Consider the following 5920-nt stretch of genomic DNA (forward strand, 5'->3'; position numbering starts at 1 on the left):
GAGGGGAAAACTCCAAATGAGGCCACCTAAGTAAGCTAAAACGGAATTTACCGCGCAACGCATAGCCGGTGTACCTCAGTTACAAGTTAAATTACAGAAAGTGGGATTCCATCGTAGCACACGCAGACATTGAATTATAAATGAAAATTACAACAGTGATTTTTTTCCATTCATATTTTGAGCCGTGAGATCGTAATAATATTTTGCTATCATCATAATAAAATGACTCTTAGGGGGCCGTTACAGAGGTCACGGCCCTATGCTATGTAAATTTGTGACGTCACCAGCAGTTTTGTCAACACAGCGGGAGATTTAAAGGACGTCGGTGTCGCACAGGCACGTAAAATAGTGGTTTTCTGAATATTTCTGAGGTGTCATTGACAAAAAATGTGTCGATAGTAACTGGTGTGTAACAAGTAAGAGAATACAAGAACAAAAATCATTGGGATAAGATTATTACCGGAAATTTAAAGAAAAACTTCGTACTTTGGAGTCAGTGGTTATCGTGCAACCTGGACACAAATTTGTCGTTTGGTCCAAATTTTTCTCGATCGCAAAATTTAATTGGGCATTTTACGAAAAAAATAAGATCGCTGAAGGGAAAACAAGATCCTTGACAAGTGTTCTGCAAAATACTGTATAATTCTGAGTGCCCAAAAGATTTATCCAGATTTTTTTCTGGTGCGGCCTGTGTAGCGTCAGGTTGTTGCCAATGGCAACGTATATATTTATCATCCATACATTCATATTTTTGCTATCTCTGATATTTTGTTGGCCTGAACGACGTAGATTGACCTCTATTGTGTTGACTGTTGTGATTCATTTACTATTTTTTTTAACTTTTGACAATATTTAAAACTTTGGCTTTTGAATTTTTATTTTTATTTTCAAGCAGTTTTGTAACATTAAGTGAAATTGCCCCTAATACAGGAATTTTGACTAATAGAGCATGCTCTACTCAATCACGATAAGTCCCTATCAATATCCCTTGCAATATTCCTATCTGCTAAGAAAACAGTGAAGAGATTAATGGCCTACATCTGTATATGTACACTGCATCTGCTTTGTATTATCTAAACATCTTTTTAAATCCCTTACTGTTTCCGTAGGATTGAAATAATAAATAATGAAGTTTGATAAATAAAATATACATAGAATATTGCCAGGGAAACTGATAGGGATTTATCAACATCCTTGCAACATTATTTCTTGCAACTACAGTAATACACAACAAATACTATTTCTTTCAGCTTGAATGGTGTGTTAATTGCATTTGACAATGTGAAGTTACTTCAACCATTTAGTGATATCCTGGATGATCAACCCTACATTCATTTTGATACCAATCTTGATATGATCAATCTCGCACAAATAGAAACCTTAACCTTAATTTATAAGTGATCGGAGAAACTTAAATTTCAAGGTGCGTACTAGTTTAAAAGTAAAAAGTATTTCCGTCTTGTAGCATGGGCATACTTAAATCACAACAGCAACTGTCCCACAGAGCTTAACTGTGATGGGGAGGGGCCATTGAGGTACTCTCGAACAGCAGCATATTAATTGGTCGAGTAAATACCTGTACAGTACTTAAATATTTGTAAGAGAGGCATGTAATAAAAACATTATAGCCCAAACAAGGGACGATGTACCCTCGGGGCAGGAGACCATTTGCCCTCCTTACGTCGGGCAAATGGTCACCTACCCTCGTGCACATAGTTCCATGTTTGGGCTATAATATATATAATTACCCGGTAACAATTAGTCAACAATTAGTGAGCTGGTACATCTCAACTCAAATTCTGTGCATGATTTATGTTCAATGGGTTAATTTTATATGTGGCCTCAGACATTGTTTTTCTCATCTAGTGTTTCATAGAGGTTCCAGCCAGGCGGCTGAGCAACAAGGTAAGGATGAAAATATTGGAGGTAGAAACTTACGAGTAAATTTTCTGTAAATAAGTACATATAGTTTATCCTTTAAATTAGGCCACAGTGATGAATTCTTTGTTTCACATCCCATGCACATGGGTTTTTGGAGGTTTCATGAAAAAACACTGTATTTCAACAGGACTTTCCCTTTACCTTTTCTGCCAACAAATCATTGCTTACAAACTTTGTAAAGTGTTTTGCATGGTTGCAGAATATTGCATCGTTTTTGCATGGTTGCAGAATATTGCATCGTTGTGCAAATTATGAGGTGAAAAAGAGGTTTCTGGTTTTCATGGTGGATATTATGTTTGGTAGACATGGAATAAAAATATGAAAGACTAATCATGGAAATTAATTTGGCTTGTTCCATTTCCAACTGTACAGTTTCTAGATATTATTATACAGTGCCTATATATTCTCATGTAGGAGTAACTCGGTATCATTTGGAATCAGAAAATGTATTTACATTTGTAAAGCTGTACTATCGATAACTGTTCCCCTGTTTTTATTATTTTGTCCTGTGTATCAAGTGTAGTTTCTCGTCAAACTCTGTAAAGCATGATGAGTGTAAGTTTTTAGCCAATGAACACAACTTATTTGTGTACAATCACTGCTGTTTAATGTTGAAAATTGAATTTACATCTGGATTTAAAGTCATTTGAGGACAAAAGAACAATCAGACCATTCACAACCACATCCTGTATTAACAAGCAGAAAACTAGATATTTTAGGAAGCAAGAAACGTTATAAACAAGGATACACAGAAGAAAAATAGTGAAGAATTGTCAGAAATTACAGACAGTAACCCTTTGCTGCAGATGCAAAAAATTGTAAAACACCGATGTTGAGAAGTCCCTATCAATGTCCCTTGCAATGTTCATATCTTCCTAGGGAAGTGAAGAGATTTGATCAGCACTTCATCTGGATATATACACTGCTTGAACACTGCTGTGCATTAAATCAGCTTTTCTGAAGTTCCTTGCTGTTTCCTTATGAATATTTGAATACTGCATGGGATTTGACAGTGCCTTCAATATCAAGTTTGGTATTTTATATTTCTTGCATCTGCAGTATAATTCCTAAAGATCAGAAAAGGACAAGCGATAAAAATGTCTGTTTACTTTTCAGTACCAAACTCTGCAAAAGTCAATAGAAAAACTGACCTGTAAAACAGTGCAATTACAGAGGATTCACAAGAGGTTAATACACAAGAAATACCATATGATAAGTAATCCGCAGGTAAGTATTTTCTGGCAGGAGACTACAGCAATGTGAAGGATTAAATTTGAAGCATATGTAATACGTCGGGCAAATGGTCACCTACCCTCGTGCACATAGTTCCATGTTTGGGCTATAATATATATAATTACCCGGTAACAATTAGTCAACAATTAGTGTTTAAGGTAGTTTTAATATTTTTCATATGATATATTTGTCAAACTCATTGGGAGGACAAAAATACAAGAAAAATACTCAAAAGTTACAGCTTATGGAACTTTAATTTGTTTCACATTGTGTGATTGACCCTTTTTTCTGCTCTGACAAGCAAACAAACAAATTTATTTTTGTGACTAACTCTGGCAAGATGAGTTCATATCAGGGTGGTGTAACACTGTGTCACACCACTAATGACTGGTCAAACGGTCTTGTTTATTAGTGAAATTAGAGAAGAAAATGAGCATGTGATTCATGGAAGGATTTGTGATGTTGACAAATCAGAAAGTTTCATCAATGTTTTCAAGAAAGTAACTGCCCTAGATAAAGTTGAAGACAATATCTCCTTTTGATCTAAGCCCTTCAAGCCAAAGTCTCCATTGTACTGATCCTCTCACAGATTAAACATTGAAAAGTTCTTAGGGTGAACTTGAACATGAAAGAACTGCAGTACTCAAGTGGCATACCTCAGGAAATATGACATCAAATCAATTCCAGCAATCATAATCATTCAAGTAAATTACCAGGTCCAATAAACAATAAAAACAAACAAACAAACAAACAAAACAAAACAAAACAAAAAAGATCAATGACAAAATCAGTAGTACAATCTTGAACCACTTTATAAGATCAGCGCCTAGTTAACCAGGCTAGCTAGCATGCTACACCCGTCAAGATTGAACTAGAGTGACATGTTATTGTACAGTAATTCATCTAGCTGCCAAATTACTGTTCTGAGTCAAAGTCAGGAATGCTGTCTCTCATCATCTGAGTGACAGATTTGTCATATTTGACCTTTGATTTTTCTCACTTTCTGTGACAAAGCTGCTACATTTCCGGTCGAAATTTGCAAGATAGATAGCTGTTTTCACATCCTCAAAAAGAGTGTCTCAGATTTCCCCTTTCATTGTTTTAAAGATATGGGCAGTTAAATGTGTTGGACTAAAATTTTTATTGCTCAAAAAAAGAAGGGCAAGCATAAGAAATCTGTGACACTGTTTTCAAGCATATAACAATATCTTTCCATGATGTAAATTTCAGACAGAAATCTATCGTGGATCCTTGGGTCCTATTGATTTTCATAACTTTCCTAAAATTGATCTTCTGAAAATCAACTATGACTGATTAAGACATCATTTATTACATGTAATGATTCTAGAATTTCATTGAATACTAATTATGAGTATCATAACAATTACCTGGTGTTTCTACATGATAATTGGTGGTGTCACGGTCCCTCCACACCGTGGTGGTGTACCGGTACATGACAAACATGCGTTTATGAGTATGACAGCCATTAAAATATATCAAACCTGGCAAAATTCTTTAAATGTATGGATAAACTTTTGAAAAAGGGCAAACCTTTCAAATTTGGCATGCACTAACCTGGTGTACCAAGGATTCCATATCTGCAATCGAAATCAGTGCCACGTAAATGGAAATGTCCCATCCAGGCGGTTTTTTGCAGCAAAAACGTCATTTTTGGACGATTTTAGGTCAAGTGGTGGTGACCACAGCTGACAATTTTTCACGAATAAAACCAAAAATAAACGCAAGAGCCTGTCAAAAGCACACGAAACATAAATTCCGGTTCACTATCGAATCAAATATATCATCCTTCAGTGAAATGAAAACATATTTACATGACAAGGAGCTGAAATACGACGGGGTCGTTTCTGTATCGGCGACTCACTCACGCCCGCTATCAGCTGTTTGACCTCTGACGTCACAAATGTACATAGCATAGGACCGCGCGTCGCGTTCGGAGTTTTCCCCTCCCTCTGGTGTAAGCCTTCTGTGAGAAAGATAACAGTCTGTGTACTGCATGCCGCACTTGTGAATTTTGCAAGGCAACTGTTCATGGTTCCCCTGAACAGAGAAAAAAACGTTACCGTTTGCATTTGCGTATATTGGCTCTTTTCATTTTTAATGTATGATAAATGAAATTTATCAATCGTACACATACTACAACTATTTCCGATTTAAGTTTGCCGTTTTGCCGATTTAAATTTGACTTCACTGTATGATTGTATGAACGTACAGTAGCATGGTACCCTGCGTATTCGCAAGTCTGATCAGCTTTTTTCACCGTTCGATGATGGAAAATAAATATAACACGTTTGCTGTGATATCAGTTTCTGTCAAAATTGATGCAGTATCTCTTCAACGTTCCTAAATTGGCAGTGCAAGACATCTTCCTACAAGTGCAGTGTATACGTACTCTCTAGAGGCAATCTCACAGTGGGACTGCGAACGTTTGTAAAGGTTAATTTGTAGCAAAATAAACAAAGTGCGGCATTCAACTCTAGGAAGTTAGGGGTGGACCATTTGATATCCCTGGGGGGGGGGCTTGGAAGATTGGTGAAGAGCAAAAATTTTTTTTCACACCTGCTTCACCGTGAATTATTTTTTCTACAGGGCATATGCTGACATCTTTTTTTTTCACTTTCATTTTTTGAGATATCCTTTTTTTTTTCTACACCTACTTTATTTACCGGTATATATATGAACACCGGTGTTGCGAGGTATATATATATATATATATATATATATATAT

General features: G+C 36.1%; 1 long non-coding RNA gene across 1 annotated transcript; it reads left to right on the forward strand.

Annotated features, from left to right (window-relative positions):
• Positions 1-525: 525 nt before the first annotated feature.
• LOC139152108 (uncharacterized) lies at positions 526-3201 on the forward strand. The gene is made up of 3 exons (XR_011556554.1): positions 526-1423; positions 1867-1905; positions 3058-3201. It is a non-coding gene; the product is annotated as an uncharacterized lncRNA (long non-coding RNA).
• The last annotated feature ends 2719 nt before the right edge of the window (positions 3202-5920 follow it).

This window comes from Ptychodera flava, chromosome 15, assembly GCF_041260155.1.
Source record: "Ptychodera flava strain L36383 chromosome 15, AS_Pfla_20210202, whole genome shotgun sequence".
Classification (NCBI taxonomy): Eukaryota; Metazoa; Hemichordata; class Enteropneusta; family Ptychoderidae; genus Ptychodera; species Ptychodera flava.